Raw genomic sequence first — 18,983 nt, 5'->3', positions numbered from 1 at the left:
TGTGAGATAGGAAAGTGACGTCCGCGCCGGAACGTTATTGCCACGCCTCCAAATATTTATTGCCACGCCCCCAATCGCACCCGCTGCATACCCTGCAAAGCCATAAAAAAACTCAGGCTTCAGCAAGTGTATTGCAGCGTGTGTGCCTTCCCTCCGTCTGAAATACTATAGACGCAGCCTTATCGACGCTTACTAAATAGGCCCGTGTCTCTCTCTCTCTCTCTGTGTCTCTCTCTCTCTCTCTGTGTCTCTGTCTCTCTCTGTGTGTCTCTGTCTCTCTCTGTGTGTCTCTCTGTGTCTCTGTCTCTCTCTCTGTGTCTCTGTCTCTCTCTGTGTGTCTCTGTTTCTCTCTGTGTGTCTCTGTCAAAAGAACATTTCAGTATTGCCAAAGCGTGAGTAAAAGGGGGTGTGGGACAATGATTACACGAATACTAGGGGGTACGGTATAATGGTTATACAGTACATTACTTTTGTCTCTCTCTCCCTATGTCCCTCTCTCTGTCTCTCTCTCATTCTCTGTCTCTCTCTCTCTCTGTGTCTCTCTCTCATTCTCTGTCTCTCTCTCATTCTCTGTCTCTCATTCTCTGTCTCTCATTCTCTGTCTCTCTCTCATTCTCTGTCTCTCTCTCTCATCCCTGTATGATAGGTATGTTCCAACTCTATTTTTTGCTCTTCTTTTCCGTTTGAGAGGAGGGAGTCCCTCACCTCTTCAGCCACACACCAGGAACGCTGGGTTGCTTTCAGACGCTCGGAGAGGCGGATACAGTCGTGGATTGCAGGCACTGATTTATCTGGTAAGTACCGCAAACATGCTTGAACAAGGGCCGTAGACATTTTATTTGATGGTTTAGATTATCATTGTCTGTGGTTGTTAGTTATTGGTATTAGAGTTTTTTGATGTTGTTACGAATCAAATACATTTTGAAGTAGTAATCCCCTCCGAACTGGGCATTCCTGGCCAATAATGCCCTGGCTGTAAGAGTTGAAGGGCCCAAGCAAAGCCCCCACCTCTATACACACTAACACTGCAGGGGCATCAGAGTGTCTTGTTGTCATGGCAACAGGGGGTGTCACGTGATGTAATTTGTTTAATAAATTATTTTTTAAGGTGTCCCGGTTTTTCATTTTCGAAATCTGGTCACCCTATTGATCAAGCAGAAAAAGTGAAGAAACAATTGTAGTTTTGCTAATGGACGTCATTTTGGCATATCATTCGCTTTGAGGATACCCATTAATATGAAGAAAAATAACATCGATTCCCAATGTAGCCCCCCTTCCCTGGGCCAATCGCAGATCGGGCCCCCCTCCTCTGTACTAGGGTCTGGCTACGTGTCTGAGTGTGGTGCATACCTGCTGGCAACAGGGGGGCCTGAGTCTCCCGCGATGGTATGGGGGATGACAGGATCAGGTTTCTGGGGTGAATGCCTCCGTCTTATCAGAGCAGGATGAAATTTCTCTTCAGAAGGACTTGGAGAGACTGGAAACGTGGGCAGGTAAATGGCAAATGAGGTTTAATACAGATAAATATAAGGTTATGCATTTGGGATGCAAGAATAAAAAGGCGACTTACAAATTAAATGGAGATATATTGGGGGAATCCTTGATGGAGAAGGATTTAGGGGTGCTTGTAGACAGCAGGCTTAGCAATAGTGCCCAATGTCATGCAGTAGCTGCAAAGGCAAACAAGATCTTATCTTGCATCAAACGGGCAATGGATGGAAGGGAAGTAGACATAATTATGCCCCTTTACAAAGCATTAGTAAGACCACACCTTGAATATGGAGTACAATTTTGGGCACCAATCCTAAGAAAAGACATTTTGGAACTAGAGAGAGTGCAGAGAAGAGCCACCAAATTAATAAAGGGGATGGACATTCTAACTTATGAGGAGAGGCTAGCTATATTGGATTTATTTACATTAGAAAAGAGGCGTCTAAGAGGGGATATGATAACTATATACAAATATATTCAGGGACAATACAAGGAGCTTTCAAAAGAACTATTCATCCCACGGGCAGTACAAAGGACTCGGGGCCATCCCTTAAGGTTGGAGGAAAGGAAATTTCACCAGCAACAAAGGAAAGGGTTCTTTACAGTAAGGGCAGTTAAAATGTGGAACTCATTACCCATGGAGACTGTGATGGCAGATACAATAGATTTGTTCAAAAAAAGGTTGGACATCTTTTTAGATGGGACAGGTATACAGGGATATACCAAATAAGTATATATGGGAAGGATGTTGATCCAGGGATTAATCCGATTGCCAATTCTTGGAGTCAGGAAGGAATTAATTTTTCCCCTTAATGGGGTTTTTTGTTTGCCTTCCTCTGGATCAATAAGTAAGTATCTGTTGTCTGAATTTAGCATAGGTTGAACTTGATGGACGTACGTCTTTTTTCAACCTCATCTATTATGTAACTATGTATGTAATGGTGCAGCGCCTCCATCTCTGAGCCCCAGGAATACGGGTGGAATCCTTCCAGAGAGTCCCCCCCCCCCCCTCGGGGATGAGAGATTCCAGTCTCACACTGTATATCTTTAAAAGCAGCCGCAGCTCTTTATTCACAGCAGCAGAATAGCAGCAACAAGACTATATATCAGGTACAGGGTGTCTTCCTCCACACAGGACTGCTCTCCCTCAGGATGGTCTCTGTGTCCCTGCCACCACCCCAGGTCAAGGGCACCCAGGGTGGGGCTAGCTCTTCCCTCGCCCCCTAAACAGGGTGAGAGGAATTGGTCCACCTCCCTAACTAAGGTTGCATCAGCTCTACTCAGAGGCTGATGGCTCCCCTTCTCCAACGGCCAATTGATATAGGCTCTCTCTGTCACCCTGGGCCAGCCAGGTGACAGACTCAGCAGACTCTAACTCTGGACTGAACTCTTAACTCTGACACACACTTCTACTAAATAGGAAGTGCACTGCTCTTTATGATATTGGCAGGCACTGCTCCTGTGTCTCTGCCTACCACACAGGGTCAGGTACCAATTTCAGGAATGTCCCGTTATTAGCATAAACACAACAGAGTTCCATGGATCTAGCATTAAGACTGTAAGCTCTGCAGGCCAGGGATTTCCTTTCCTATTGTCTGATTTTGTTTGTTGCACTTATTGTACTATAATTCTCTGTACTGTATTGCCTCTCTTATAAAAGCGCTATATAAATAAATATTTACATACATAATATATCTTAATGCATCTTAAGACACCTTAGAGTTCCCTCTATAAGACACTTTATGGTCCACTCAAGTGAATAGTCTGTAAGTAGGGTGACCATTCGTCCCGGTTTTGCCGGGACAGTCCCGGTTTTTTCTGCCCTGTCCCGATTTTAGCTCCGTCCCGGTTATGTCCCGATTTTTGTCCCTGGTCCCGGTATTGCGGGGCAGCGGCGGTGAGGAGAATGCGGCGGCCGGTAAGTATTTTCTATGTGTGTGTGTGAATGCTGCCGGGGAGACTGAATGAAGGAGAATGCCGGGGGCGGGACTTAGAATGCCGGCCGGCCCGCAGGGGATTGGTTGCAGGCAGGTCAGAGGAAGCCGGGGGCGGGACTTCCGCTTTGTGCAGAGCACAAGTGTCTTCCCGCTCCCGGCTCCTCTGTTCGCGGTGAGTGTCCCCTTTCTGTCCCGGGTCCCAGCCAGGGGGGGTAATAGGAGGTGGTAGCGGGGGTGCGCCTACCTTTGTACCACCTTGTACCTTTGCCCCCCTGGCGCTCCCACCATTGCCCCCCCGGCGCTCCCACCATTGCCCCATCGGCACTCCCACCTTTGCCCCCCGGCGCTCCCACCTTTGCCCCATCGGCACTCCCACCTTTGCCCCCCGGCGCTCCCACCTTTGCCCCCCCCCCGGCGCTCACAGCTTTGCCCCCCGGCGCTCCCACCTTTGCCCCTCCGGCGCTCACAGCTTTGTGTGTGTGTGTGTGTGTGTGTGTGTGAATCAGTGGGTGTGTGTGGGTGTGTGTATCTGTGTGTGTGTGTGTGTGTATGTGTATCAGTGTGTGTGTGTGTGTGTGTGTGTGTGTATGTGTATCAGTGTGTGTGTGTGTGTGTGTGTGTGTGTGTGTGTGTGTGTGTGTGTGTGTGTATGTGTATCTGTGTGTGTGTATTTGTGTGTATGTGTGTGTGTGTGTGTGTGTGTATGTGTATCTCTGTGTGTTTGTGTATCTGTGTGTGTGTGTGTGTGTGTATCTGTGTGTGTGTGTATCTGTGTGTGTGTGTGTGTGTGTCAGTGTGTGTGTGTGTGTGTGTGTGTATCAGTGTGTGTGTGTGTGTGTGTGTGTGTGTGTATGTGTGTGTGTGTGTGTGTGTGTGTGTGTGTGTGCGCGTGTTTCAGTGTGTGTGTGTGTTTCAGTGTGTGTGTGTGTTTCAGTGTGTGTGTGTGTTTCAGTGTGTGTGTGTGTGTGTGTGTATCAGTGGGTCTGTGTGTGTGTGAATCAGTGTGTGTGTGTGTGTGTGTGTGAATCAGTGTGTGTGTGTGTGTGTGTGTGTGTGTGTGTGTATTAGTGGGTGGGTGTGTGTGTGTGTGTGTGTATCAGTGTGTCTGTATCTGTGTGTGTGTGTATTGTATTGTATTGTATGTCTTTATTTATATAGCGCCATTAGTGTACATAGCGCTTCACAGTAGTAATACATGTGGTAATCAAATAAATAACAGATAATATAAAAAACATATCATGGGAATAAGTGCTTTAGACATAAAAGTAACATTTCGGAAGAGGAGTCCCTGCCCCGAGGAGCTTACAGTCTAATTGGTAGGTAGGGAGAACGTACAGAGACAGTAGGAGGGAGTTCTGGTAAGTGCGTCTGCAGGGGGTCAAGCATTATGTATCGTGTTTAGAATATCCACAGTGCTATTCATATGCTTCTTTAAGCAAGTGTGTCTTAAGGTGGGTCTTAAAGGTGGATAGAGAGGGTGCTAGTCGGGTACTGAGGGGAAGGGCATTCCAGAGATGTGGGGCAGTCAGTGAAAAAGGTTTAAGGCGGGAGAGGGCTTTAGATACAAAGGGGGTAGAAAGAAGACATCCTTGAGAAGAACGCAAGAGTCTGGATGGTGCATACCGAGAAATTAGGGATGAGATGTAAGGAGGGGCAGAAGAATGTAAAGCTTTAAAAGTGAGGAGAAGAATGGAGTGTGAGATGCGGGATTTGATCGGAAGCCAGGAGAGGGATTTCATGAGGGGAGATGCTGAGACAGATCTAGGAAAGAGTAGAGTGATTCTGGCAACAGCATTTAGGATAGATTGTAGGGGAGACAGGTGAGAGGCAGGAAGGCCGGACAGCAGGAGGTTACAGTAATCAAGACAGGAGAGAATGAGGGCCTGAGTCAGAGTTTTAGCAGTCGAACAACAGAGGAAAGGGCGTATCTTAGTTATATTGCGGAGGAAAAAGCGACAAGTTTTAGAAATGTTTTGAATGTGAGGGGCGAATGTGAGAGAGGAGTCGAACGTGACCCCTAGGCAGCGTGCTTGGGCTACTGGGTGAATGATTGTAGTTCCAACAGTAATGTGGAAGGAGGTATTAGGGCCAGGTTTGGGAGGAAGTATGAGGAGCTCTGTTTTAGCCATGTTGAGTTTAAGGCGTCGGAGGGCCATCCAGGATGATATAGCAGAGAGACATTCAGAAACTTTGGTTTGTACAGCAGGTGTAAGGTCAGGTGTTGAAAAGTATATTTGTGTGTCGTCGGCATAGAGGTGATAATTAAACCCAAAAGATGTTATTAGGTCACCTAGAGAGAGTGTGTACAGAGAAAAGAGAAGAGGTCCCAGGACAGAGCCCTGGGGTACCCCCACAGAGAGATCAATAGAGGAGGAGGAGGTGTTAGCAGAAGAGACACTAAAAGTACGATGGGAGAGGTAGGATGAGATCCAGGATAGAGCTTTGTTCCGAATACCTAGAGTATGGAGAATGTGGAGGAGAAGAGGGTGGTCCACGGTGTCAAATGCTGCAGAGAGGTCGAGTAATATGAGCAGAGTGTAATGACCTCTGTCTTTGGCAGCATGGATCTCGTCAGTTATTTTAGTGAGGGTTGTTTCCGTGGAGTGAGCAGTGCGGAAGCCAGATTGTAGAGGGTCTAGGAGAGAATAAGTGTTGAGAAAATGGAGCAAGCGAGAGAATACAAGACGTTCAAGTAGTTTAGAGGCAAAAGGCAGGAGGGAGACAGGTCGATAGTTAGAAAGACAGGTAGGGTCAAGCTTGCTGTTTTTGAGTAATGGTATGACTGTTGCATGTTTGAAGGAGGATGGAAAGGTTCCAGAGCAGAGGGAGGAGTTAAAAATGTGTGTAAGCGTAGGGATTATAGTAGGAGCTAGAGGTTTTAGGAGATGGGAGGGAATGGGGTCAAGAGGGCAAGTGGTAGAGGGAGAAGAGGAGATCAACAGCGACACATCCTCCTCTGAGACAGTGGAAAAAGACTCAAGGAAGGCAGGAGGAGAGTTAGGAAGAGGTGTAGGATGGGGGGAAGAAACAGGGGATGTTCTGCCGTATGGATTCCACCTTTTCCTTAAAATAGTCTGCAAAGTCCTGAGCGGAGATGGAGGAAGGAGAGGCAGCTGAGGGTGGTTTGAGTAGAGTATCAAAGACAGAGAACAGTCGGCGTGGGTTAGACTTGTGCATGTTATTAGTGCAGAAAAGTAGGCTTGTTTAGCTTGCGAGAGGGCAGAGTTGAAACAGGATAGCATAAATTTGTAGTGAAGGAAGTCTGCGAGAGTGTGAGACTTCCTCCAGAGGCGTTCAGAGGAACGAGTGGAGGAACGCAGCATGCGCGTGTGGGAATTTAGCCAGGGTCTAGGGTTAGAAGGGCGAGGGCGGCAGAGAGAAAGCGGGGCATGTAGATCAAGAGATGAGGACAAGACAGAGTTGTACTTTCTGACCAGGTTGTCAGGGTCTGTAGCAGAGCTGAGAGAGGAGAGGGAGGAGTGTAAAGTGGACTCAAAGTCAGGTAAGTGAATAGAGCGCAGGTTTCTGCAGAACCGGGGGGTAGATGGAGGTGGAGAAGGGGAGAAGCGAGATAAAGAGAATGAGATGAGATGATGGTCAGAGAGAGGAAAAGGGGAAATGGAGAAATCAGAGAGAGATAAGTTTTTAGTGAAAACCAGGTCTAAGTAGTGGCCATCCTTGTGGGTGCTGGCTGCAGTCCACTGTTGAAGGCCAAAAGAAGAGGTAAGAGAAAGAAAGCGGGAAGCCCAAGAGAGAGAGGGGTCATCAATGTGGCAATTGAAGTCCCCAAGGAGAAGAACAGGGGAGTCTGAGGAGAGAAAGAAAGAGAGCCAGGATTCAAAGTGAGAGAGAAAGGCAGAAGGGGGATGAGTAGAGGTAGGTGGGCGATAGATGACCGCCACATGAACAGGGAGAGGAGAGAAGATCTGGACAGTGTGAGCCTCAAAGGAGGGAAAAGCAAGAGAGGGGGGAATAGGAAGGGTTCGGTAACGGCAGACAGAGGAGAGCAGGAGCCCCACGCCTCCACCCCTGCCATCAGGGCGCGGTGTGTGTGTGTGTATCAGTGTGTCTGTATCTGTGTGTGTGTGTGTGTGTATCAGTGTGGCTTTTTTGGCGATAAGCTGGTGATAAGTGGCTTATCGCTGCTTACTGCATGAGGGCCTTAGGGAGGATTTGTTCCTTTAAAGTACACCTAGTTTGGCATAGGATTTGGATGTCAGGGTATCAATGTGCAACCCAAATGTTAAATGGGAGTTGAATGATCAGATATTTCAAACAAGTAACAGGGGCTAGGATGGTTTTAGAGCTGGTTTTTATCTGAAGCTCTGTCATTGGTAGCTTTAGCAATTTAGCTCTGGTCCCAAATACCATTGTTACAGTCTTGTCAGTGTTTAAAATCAGTTTGTTTTGGGAAATCCAGTTTCAAGTCTCAAAAATCAGATTGAAGTACGTGTTCAAGGTCAGAGAGGCGAGGGCTGCGTGCATATAGGATAAGATCTAAGGCCTCTCACAATAACCCGTTAGGAATATTAATTCCTCATCTATCCGACATAAGTATAAAATATAGTCTACCAAGACCCCTAATACAGAGTTACCCACCTTATACGGGAGCAGCTGCCAGACGAGTATAGTAAATGTATCTTATTTCTTTTGCCACTGGAGGGCAGCGTGGAGTTGCAAGGAGTGGCGCCCGTAAGGACGACGTGCCAGTTAGGCGGAAGGAGAAGCGCACACACTTTTATGTGAAACGGATATATTTGGGGAGGGATTTAGGAGTCTGAGTAAGAAAATTAACCATTTAAATATGTACAGATTTAATCCCACTTTTGGAAATTAGGGATGTTGCCTAAAAGTTTGAGAATGCATAAAGTGCCACCCATGGGCTTTAATGAAGCAGCATTTGTGGGCTAAAGGGAACAGCATTCTGTATAAAGGTATTTTGGACTCGATATAAATAATTGATGCCAAAAACTAATATTAAGTAAATTGAGAATGGAAAAATCTTCAACACAAACGTACAGAATGTGATATTCTGAGAGATCTTACAGATGTTATCAAATCCCACAATGAATATATAGAAAATGTCTGTATAGAACGAGTCAAACAAGAATATGCCAATAAAACATTTAATTGGGAGATACAGGGGCCACAATTCAGGTCATTTAGCTGAAAGAAGAGAAGCCGGTCAGCCGGTAGAGCAGGTCAGCCGGTCAGCCAGTAGAGCAGGTCAGCCGGTCAGCTCTGAGATCAGCATTACTTATATCCCCTAAACGTTGTCCCCTGCATGTAATGCTGCAGAATAGCCTACACTGCATATACTGTACATGAGATACTTAACCCTTTCTTTTCGCTCGACTAATCTGAATGATTTGCTAATTGGTTTGTAATTAGAGAGATATTTGTAGCAGAATCCCATGTATGTTATTTTTACCTTTTTAGATACCGTTTTGTGTAATAAAATATATGAGATCAGAGGGGCTTCCTGTTTGCACTCGTGTTTTGGCAGAAGTGTATATGTGACCCTATAAATCTCCCTCACACCTGGGCTTGGCAGCGTGACACTAGTGCAGCGTCCTGGGGAAGAATCACTGAGCTGTTAGCAATAGATACAACGGATAGAAAAGACACTACACATAGGTTTGATTAAAGAGAGTATTTTATTGAAATAATGAATCTCTTTGCTGGGAGGGGCCTGCAGCACATTGCAGAGCGATATAGTAACACGCAGAGCAATGCATTGCAGGCCCCTCCGGCAGCAAAGGGGTGAAGACCAATGCAGGGTGTATAAAGATCTCACTGATAATTCATGCACAAAGTGCAGTTTGTTGCTGTGATCCAGAGGAAGGCGAAACATAACCCCTGCTGTGCAATGGGGGAAAAAAATTCCTTCCTGACCCCATTAAATGGCGATCGGATGGTCCCTGGATCACTGCGCAGTGAGATCAGATGGAGCAGCACAGATCAGCGTTGTTATACACAGGGGCACACTCAGTATATAGAGATGCGGGTGATGGGGCCCTTGTGCCCCTGTGTATAACTCACCTGCTCCCCCATCCCCCTGCATATCTATCCCATTCACCCCTTTTCCTCCCGCATACCTCGCAGGGCCGGCCGGCCATTAGGCGGTCGCCTAGCGCGCAGAGGTCCTAGGGGCGCATTAATAATCATTATTATTTTTTCCTCTTATTATTTTATTTATTTATCTTTTTTTTAAAATTATTATTCTTTTTTTTATCCAGTATTTTGGCGCCCTTTTATTTTTATTTTGCGTTGCGCTGGGGTGCGGTCGCACCCCCCTGCAGCCCCGATATCTATGCCACTGTTTATTTTATTATTTTATTTATCTTATTATTTTTTATACAACTGGGGCACAAATTTTAAGTTTTGCCTCGGGCGCATGAAACCCGTGCTCTGGCCCTGCTCCTTGTTCTCTCTCACCCTCTCACGCCCAATATCCCTATCTCCCTCTAGTACCTGCCCCTCCCTCAGCCTTCCTGATCTTATCTGCCTCTCCTGCGGTCAAACCAACTTCTCAGGGCCCCTAGAATACCCCTGTATCTACGCCCTGGCTCCTCTGCTACCTGCACCTGGCTTCTTCTCCGCCTAAAAAAGGTGAAGCAGCAGATCTGTCCGCACCTCTCGTATTCTCCTACCTGCTCCCGGGGTCTTCTCCTCCGCCTAAAAAAGGTGAAGCAGCAGATCCGGCCACACCTGTCGTATGCTCCTTGGTCATCGTACACCACGTCTGCGTCATCGGCCGCCTTGTAGCCCACCTCATTGTTCCACTTGACGCCCGCTTTGTCGTATGCCTCGTCGTCCGCCTCGTAGCCCGCCTCGTCGTCTGGTGGCACAAAGGGCACCACCTTCGTGTGTGTCCTGATCTGCAGGAGACATGAAGTGTTTGTAACCAGGGACAGTGATACTCTGTATCGCAAGAGCTCCTGTGCCACTTATACCCCATCCCCAATACCACGTTATACCGCCCTCCACAGGGCAAATACCCGTTATACCCACCTCCCCAGGCCCAGTACCCAGTTATACAACATTCCCAAGGCCCAGTACCCTGTTATACGCCCCTCCCCAGGCCCAGTACTCGTTATACCCACCTCACCAGGCCCAGTACCCATTATATACCCCTCCCCAGAAGGTCATGTTTCTATTTATCAAAAATACATTGAGTTACCTCTGGTTTTCAGGCATGTCCTGGGGGAGTTATCACAGAGACACAGAAACGTCGCTGAGTTTGGGTTAGTAACTCCCTTAACTTCTCAGCAGTTGAATTCCCCATTAGGCGCTTAGCACGTTAAAAACAAGCGTTGCTATTTCTCTGCATGAAGTTGCAGGTAATTGGAAGAGTTACACAGTGACGGCTATTTCATCACTCACCTTCTTCCCCCGAAACGGTCTTTTCTGTCTTATTTCCGGCTTCACATCGGATATCCATATCCATTCTTGGCCTCTGATCTGTATGCAAGGCAATGCTTTAAGACAGGGTTGCACAACCTTTTCCCCCTGCTCCCCCCTCCACCTTCCCCACCTTGTCTCCGACGTTCTGATGTAACGACGTCATGTGATATCACGTTGCTATGGCAATGCCACATCATGTGACGCCACGTTGCTATCGCCAGAAGCCACCGGAGACAAGGAAAGGGAACTTACAGAGGCCTTGCACGCGATCTCCGGCATTTAATTTAAATGCTGTGGGGAAGAGCGAGGGGCCTCTGTAAGCGCCGAGCCCCTCCTCCCAAGAAAATGTCGTGCCCCTTGATTTGCGCACCCCTGCTTTAAGAGATATTCTGGGACCCTCCAACTCCTCCATCGGACCCTTCCTCATATTGACTGACCTTGCAGTGCTCTGCACTGACTTGCACTGACCTGCTATGGTGCCTCTCAAAATACCATGCTAACTCATTCTGAACATACATGTGTCCTTTTTACATGTTACTCAGCTTGTATGGGCCACAGACAGCTTTCCCGGGGTCCAGGACTAGTTTCCACCGGGGACACTCACCCATGGGTCGGCGACTTTGCGAGAACCCACCCCCCCCAACCTGTTTTCTCTTGCACTGCCATAGACAACAACATTTCGGCCTGCTGGTCTTTCTCAGGTAAAGTGGCTAAACCCACTAAATCCAGCAAAGAAAGGCCAGCAGCCGAAACATTGTAGTCTGTGGCACAATAAATTATCTTTTTTTATTCAAATCCGTGTGCCCTTTCCCATCAATCATATTGTATCCATTGGACGAAATGCCGGTCTTCCCTGAGACTAAGGGGCACCGGTAAAAGTATCACTACTTATTGTTTTTTTTTGGTGTGCAGCAAATCCCCATCATTTTTGCGTTCTCTTGCTCTGCCCCAATCTGACACACCACCTTGCTCTCTCACCCCCCTCTTAGACTCCCCTGTCACCCTTTCCTTCCTCAAAGGATGTCCTTTAATCAGATCTTACCCAAATTGTCTCCATCTCCCTTGGAAATGTTCTGTCTTTAAGCTGTGCGGCTCCTCTTGATCCGAACTTTCTTAGCTGACCCCTTTAGGTTTCGGCTCCGAGGGTCTAAAAAATAAGCGACTCCGAAAAGATGTGAAATATGCGCACGGGTCCTAATGGGGCACTGAGGGGGAGACTTAAATACTAGTAAATATAATCTACTGTGCTAACAAATATAATCTATTAACTAAGAAATATAACTTATTAAACTAAGAAATATAATTTATTAAACTAACAAATATAACTTATTAAACTAAGAAATATAACTTATTAAACTAAGAAATATATTTTATTAAACTAAGAAATATAACTTATTAAACTAAGAAATATAACTTATTAAACTTAGAAATATAATCTATTAAACTAAATAAATATCTATTAAACTAAATAAATATCTATTCAACTAAATAAATATAATCTATTTAAAAACAATACAATAAAAAGCTGGAGAAATGATACGTCAACCAAGCAACAGATGTGATGCCAATAAGCGTTGAACTCCTTGCAGATCCACCGTCAGCTGGTTGTGGCAGAAAGTGGTGACATACAGTAGAACAGAGTGGTTGAGCTGTAACCACGGCAGTCAGGTCAGAAATCAACACAATATTTTTTGAAATTTAGAATGAGAATGTTCTGTATGTCACATTCTGGGCTCAGACTCTGAGCCCTGTCACATGTTAGCAGCTTGTGATAATAGAAAGTATCCATATACTGGGATGTGATAAGAAACATGAAGGTCATTTTATAATGGGTCCCATAACCTGCTTTATATGAAGTATCATTTTACACTAATTAGTAGAGATGTTACATTTTGAAAAATAGCACTTCTGGCGACATTGTTCATTTTCTCTACAAATGATAAATGAAAAAGTTGGATAAAACGTTATATGTGTGTGTGCGCGCGCAATATATATATATAGAGGTATCAGTACCGTGTTAGCCGAGCTTCAATAATCAAAAAATAAATAGATAATACCGTTCTGTGGCTAACGAAATGCTTTTATTTGTGCGAGCTTTCGAGATACACTGATCTCTTCTTCCGGCGATGTTACAATGAATGAAGCAAGCAAAAGGTATACTTAAAAACAGTGTCTCTTGGAATGTTATCTGTGCTGGTCCTTCCCCCGGTGTGGATGTGTTTTATGCCTAGAGACAGCTGTGTGTGCATAGATATAGCACAGTATGTTAAATTACGCTGCGGGGTCATGTGACGTCACCCTCGTCAAATGCCGCTGCAGGTCACATGACGCCGCATCAAGGTAAGGGGGGGGGGGCGCGAGCACCGGCAGGGGGGCGAGCTGCAAAAGTTTGTGCTCCCCTGGTATAACCAATAAATAATATAGCTGATATAGCAATTTGGTTGTGGCTAGAGAGAGATTATAATGGCAGTGAGAATTAGTGGTCAGAATTAATAACAGTGCAATTACTAAAAAGTAGCTGTAATAAAATAATAATAAACACTATGCCTAAACACAATAAAAGTCCAGAAACCTAGCTCTAATAGCTATGTTATAACTCAATCATAAAAGGATCCAATTCGGGCGTCCTCTGGAGCCCTGGCAGCTCTCTTCAGGGAAACAACCACCTCCTCGATAGATATCTAAACAAAAAAAAGAAGAGAAAGTGCCCGCTCCATGTGTAAATTCGGTTTAACAATTTCATTTCCTGGACAAGATAAAAATAGCAAACTCACAAACATCCGTTTGGTAAAAGCATTGTGTGAGACAGGCTCGGGCTCCGTGGTAATCCGGTGGTCACTCCGCAGCTCCAGACTTTGGACGATGACCGGGAAACTCGATAGGCTGCGCCCCTCGCAGTGTGGTCCTCCAGCAATCTGTGGTATGTTGTGGTTCCACTGTAAATCCGGTGTCTCGTCTTGGTCGCGTACCAACTTCCCTTCCGGCGTCAGGACGTATAGTGTGGCAATAGCAACGAGAAGAAAGTACTGAGGTGGGGTTGGATCCTCCTCGGTTATTTCTTGTTTTATTAATAAATAATTTACTATATTTTAATCTCTGGTGCGCATTGTGTGCATTTTTCTTCTTGTCTGCACAGTGCTTCAGATGCTGCATCTGAAAAAATGCCGGTGGATCGGGATGTGAGGTAGGAAAGTGACGTCCGCGCCGGAACGTTATTGCCACGCCTCCAAATATTTATTGCCACGCCCCCAATCGCACCCGCTGCATACCCTGCAAAGCCATAAAAAAGCTCAGGCTTGAGCAAGTGTATTGCAGCGTGTGTGCCTTCCCTCCGTCTGAAATACTATAGACGCAGCCTTATCGACGCTTACTAAATAGGCCCGTGTCTCTCTCTCTCTCTCTGTGTCTCTGTCTCTCTCTGTGTCTCTGTCTCTCTCTGTGTGTCTCTCTGTGTCTCTGTCTCTCTCTCTGTGTCTCTGTCTCTCTCTGTGTGTCTCTGTTTCTCTCTGTGTGTCTCTGTCAAAAGAACATTTCAGTATTGCCAAAGCGTGAGTAAAAGGGGGTGTGGGACAATGATTACACGAATACTAGGGGGTACGGTATAATGGTTATACAGTACATTACTTTTGTCTCTCTCTCCCTATGTCCCTCTCTCTGTCTCTCTCTCATTCTCTGTCTCTCTCTCTCTCTGTGTCTCTCTCTCATTCTCTGTCTCTCTCTCATTCTCTGTCTCTCATTCTCTGTCTCTCATTCTCTGTCTCTCTCTCATTCTCTGTCTCTCTCTCTCATCCCTGTATGATAGGTATGTTCCAACTCTATTTTTTGCTCTTCTTTTCCGTTTGAGAGGAGGGAGTCCCTCACCTCTTCAGCCACACACCAGGAACGCTGGGTTGCTTTCAGACGCTCGGAGAGGCGGATACAGTCGTGGATTGCAGGCACTGATTTATCTGGTAAGTACCGCAAACATGCTTGAACAAGGGCCGTAGACATTTTATTTGATGGTTTAGATTATCATTGTCTGTGGTTGTTAGTTATTGGTATTAGAGTTTTTTGATGTTGTTACGAATCAAATACATTTTGAAGTAGTAATCCCCTCCGAACTGGGCATTCCTGGCCAATAATGCCCTGGCTGTAAGAGTTGAAGGGCCCAAGCAAAGCCCCCACCTCTATACACACTAACACTGCAGGGGCATCAGAGTGTCTTGTTGTCATGGCAACAGGGGGTGTCACGTGATGTAATTTGTTTAATAAATTATTTTTTAAGGTGTCCCGGTTTTTCATTTTCGAAATCTGGTCACCCTATTGATCAAGCAGAAAAAGTGAAGAAACAATTGTAGTTTTGCTAATGGACGTCATTTTGGCATATCATTCGCTTTGAGGATACCCATTAATATGAAGAAAAATAACATCGATTCCCAATGTAGCCCCCCTTCCCTGGGCCAATCGCAGATCGGGCCCCCCTCCTCTGTACTAGGGTCTGGCTACGTGTCTGAGTGTGGTGCATACCTGCTGGCAACAGGGGGGCCTGAGTCTCCCGCGATGGTATGGGGGATGACAGGATCAGGTTTCTGGGGTGAATGCCTCCGTCTTATCAGAGCAGGATGAAATTTCTCTTCAGAAGGACTTGGAGAGACTGGAAACGTGGGCAGGTAAATGGCAAATGAGGTTTAATACAGATAAATATAAGGTTATGCATTTGGGATGCAAGAATAAAAAGGCGACTTACAAATTAAATGGAGATATATTGGGGGAATCCTTGATGGAGAAGGATTTAGGGGTGCTTGTAGACAGCAGGCTTAGCAATAGTGCCCAATGTCATGCAGTAGCTGCAAAGGCAAACAAGATCTTATCTTGCATCAAACGGGCAATTGATGGAAGGGAAGTAGACATAATTATGCCCCTTTACAAAGCATTAGTAAGACCACACCTTGAATATGGAGTACAATTTTGGGCACCAATCCTAAGAAAAGACATTTTGGAACTAGAGAGAGTGCAGAGAAGAGCCACCAAATTAATAAAGGGGATGGACATTCTAACTTATGAGGAGAGGCTAGCTATATTGGATTTATTTACATTAGAAAAGAGGCGTCTAAGAGGGGATATCATAACTATATACAAATATATTCAGGGACAATACAAGGAGCTTTCAAAAGAACTATTCATCCCACGGGCAGTACAAAGGACTCGGGCCATCCCTTAAGGTTGGAGGAAAGGAAATTTCACCAGCAACAAAGGAAAGGGTTCTTTACAGTAAGGGCAGTTAAAATGTGGAACTCATTACCCATGGAGACTGTGATGGCAGATACAATAGATTTGTTCAAAAAAAGGTTGGACATCTTTTTAGATGGGACAGGTATACAGGGATATACCAAATAAGTATATATGGGAAGGATGTTGATCCAGGGATTAATCCGATTGCCAATTCTTGGAGTCAGGAAGGAATTAATTTTTCCCCTTAATGGGGTTTTTTGTTTGCCTTCCTCTGGATCAATAAGTAAGTATCTGTTGTCTGAATTTAGCATAGGTTGAACTTGATGGACGTACGTCTTTTTTCAACCTCATCTATTATGTAACTATGTATGTAATGGTGCAGCGCCTCCATCTCTGAGCCCCAGGAATACGGGTGGAATCCTTCCAGAGAGTCCCCCCCCCCCCCCTCGGGGATGAGAGATTCCAGTCTCACACTGTATATCTTTAAAAGCAGCCGCAGCTCTTTATTCACAGCAGCAGAATAGCAGCAACAAGACTATATATCAGGTACAGGGTGTCTTCCTCCACACAGGACTGCTCTCCCTCAGGATGGTCTCTGTGTCCCTGCCACCACCCCAGGTCAAGGGCACCCAGGGTGGGGCTAGCTCTTCCCTCGCCCCCTAAACAGGGTGAGAGGAATTGGTCCACCTCCCTAACTAAGGTTGCATCAGCTCTACTCAGAGGCTGATGGCACCCCTTCTCCAACGGCCAATTGATATAGGCTCTCTCTGTCACCCTGGGCCAGCCAGGTGACAGACTCAGCAGACTCTAACTCTGGACTGAACTCTTAACTCTGACACACACTTCTACTAAATAGGAAGTGCACTGCTCTTTATGATATTGGCAGGCACTGCCCCTGTGTCTCTGCCTACCACACAGGGTCAGGTACCAATTTCAGGAATGTCCCGTTATTAGCGTAAACACAACAGAGTTCCATGGATCTAGCATTAAGACTGTAAGCTCTGCAGGCCAGGGATTTCCTTTCCTATTGTCTGATTTTGTTTGTTGCACTTATTGTACTATAATTCTCTGTACTGTATTGCCTCTCTTATAAAGCGCTATATAAATAAATATTTACATACATAATATATCTTAATGCATCTTAAGACACCTTAGAGTTCCCTCTATAAGACACTTTATGGTCCACTCAAGTGAATAGTCTGTAAGTAGGGTGACCATTCGTCCCGGTTTTGCCGGGACAGTCCCGTTTTTTTCTGCCCTGTCCCGATTTTAGCTCCGTCCCGGTTATGTCCCGGTTTTTGTCCCTGGTCCCGGTATTGCGGGGCAGCGGCGGTGAGGAGAATGCGGCGGCCGGTAAGTATTTTCTATGTGTGTGTGTGAATGCTGCCGGGGAGACTGAATGAAGGAGAATGCCGGGGGCGGGACTTAGAATGCCGGCCGGCCCGCAGGGGATTGGTTGCAGGCAGGTCAGAGGAAGCCGGGGGCGGGACTTCCGCTTTGTGCAGAGCACAAGTGTCTTCCCGCTCCCGGCTCCTCTGTTCGCGGTGAGTGTCCCCTTTCTGTCCCGGGTCCCAGCCAGGGGGGGTAATAGGAGGTGGTAGCGGGGGTGCGCCTACCTTTGTACCACCTTGTACCTTTGCCCCCCTGGCGCTCCCACCATTGCCCCCCCGGCGCTCCCACCATTGCCCCATCGGCACTCCCACCTTTGCCCCCCGGCGCTCCCACCTTTGCCCCATCGGCACTCCCACCTTTGCCCCCCGGCGCTCCCACCTTTGCCCCCCCCCCCCCCGGCGCTCACAGCTTTGCCCCCCGGCGCTCCCACCTTTGCCCCTCCGGCGCTCACAGCTTTGTGTGTGTGTGTGTGTGTGTGTGTGTGTGTGTGTGTGTGTGTGAATCAGTGTGTGTGTGTGGGTGTGTATCTGTGTGTGTGTGTGTGTGTATGTGTATCAGTGTGTGTGTGTGTGTGTGTGTGTGTGTATGTGTATCAGTGTGTGTGTGTGTGTGTGTGTGTGTGTGTGTGTGTATCAGTGTGTGTGTGTGTGTGTGTATGTGTATCTGTGTGTGTGTATTTGTGTGTATGTGTGTGTGTGTGTGTATGTGTATCTCTGTGTGTTTGTGTATCTGTGTGTGTGTGTGTGTGTATCTGTGTGTGTGTGTATCTGTGTGTATCTGTGTGTGTGTGTGTGTGTGTGTGTCAGTGTGTGTGTGTGTGTGTGTGTGTGTGTGTGTGTGTGTTTCAGTGTGTGTGTGTGTGTTTCAGTGTGTGTGTGTGTTTCAGTGTGTGTGTGTGTGTGTGTGTGTATCAGTGGGTCTGTGTGTGTGTGAATCAGTGGGTGTGTGTGTGTGTGTGTGAATCAGTGTGTGTGTGTGTGTGTGTGTGTGTGTGTGTGAATCAGTGTGTGTGTGTGTGTGTGTGTGTGTGTGAATCAGTGTTTGTGTGTGTGTGTGTGTGTGAATCAGTGTGTGTGTGTGTGTGTGTGTGTGTGTGTGTGTGTGTGTGTGTGTGTGTATTAGTGGGTGTGTGTGTGTGTGTGTGTATCAGTGTGTCTGTATCTGTGTGTGTGTGTATTGTATTGTATTGTATGTCTTTATTTATATAGCGCCATTAGTGTACATAGCGCTTCACAGTAGTAATACATGTGGTAATCAAATAAATAACAGATAATATAAAAAACATATCATGGGAATAAGTGCTTTAGACATAAAAGTAACATTTCGGAAGAGGAGTCCCTGCCCCGAGGAGCTTACAGTCTAATTGGTAGGTAGGGAGAACGTACAGAGACAGTAGGAGGGAGTTCTGGTAAGTGCGTCTGCAGGGGGTCAAGCATTATGTATCGTGTTTAGAATATCCACAGTGCTATTCATATGCTTCTTTAAGCAAGTGTGTCTTAAGGTGGGTCTTAAAGGTGGATAGAGAGGGTGCTAGTCGGGTACTGA

General features: G+C 46.3%; 1 long non-coding RNA gene across 2 annotated transcripts in view; it reads left to right on the top strand.

The window, feature by feature from the left end:
- The first annotated feature begins 655 nt into the window (after positions 1–655).
- Positions 656–18,983, top strand: part of LOC142485400 (uncharacterized) — an 84,451-nt gene continuing 66,123 nt past the window's right edge. Inside the window, exons 1-4 of one of the 2 annotated variants that reach the window (XR_012798456.1) lie at positions 656–794; positions 13,682–13,866; positions 13,972–14,019; positions 14,680–14,785. This is a non-coding gene — a long non-coding RNA (uncharacterized LOC142485400). The remainder of the gene's footprint in view (positions 795–13,681; positions 13,867–13,971; positions 14,020–14,679; positions 14,786–18,983) is intronic. The other variant, XR_012798455.1, reaches the window with a different exon arrangement.

The sequence above is a fragment of the Ascaphus truei genome, unplaced genomic scaffold (assembly GCF_040206685.1).
Source record: "Ascaphus truei isolate aAscTru1 unplaced genomic scaffold, aAscTru1.hap1 HAP1_SCAFFOLD_588, whole genome shotgun sequence".
In the NCBI taxonomy this organism is placed as follows: Eukaryota; Metazoa; Chordata; class Amphibia; order Anura; family Ascaphidae; genus Ascaphus; species Ascaphus truei.
This window is presented reverse-complemented; position numbering and strand designations above follow the sequence as displayed.